A 302-nucleotide genomic window follows, 5' to 3' on the forward strand; every position below is an offset into this window, starting at 1 on the left:
GAGAGAGAGAGAAACAATACAGCTTCAAGCTCCAAGCCTCTTACAAAGCACAACTCTTCTAAAAAGCAAATGTACAGAGATGCAGCAGCTTTCATGGGGTGCTCAGTGAGCCAAGGGTGGTGAGAAAGGCTGACGGAGCATTGACTCTTAAAGAGGTATCCAGCAAAAGCAGCCTTTCTGTGGGGCTTGGGGATGCTCCTTGATCCCATTTCCCTGCTGTCTCAAGCCTTCAGCATTATGCCCTCCTGTTAAGACTCCTGTGCTTGGTAAAGAAAGAGTTAATGGGCTTAATGGAGATATGC

The sequence above is a fragment of the Oxyura jamaicensis genome, chromosome 1 (assembly GCF_011077185.1).
Source record: "Oxyura jamaicensis isolate SHBP4307 breed ruddy duck chromosome 1, BPBGC_Ojam_1.0, whole genome shotgun sequence".
NCBI lineage: Eukaryota > Metazoa > Chordata > Aves > Anseriformes > Anatidae > Oxyura > Oxyura jamaicensis.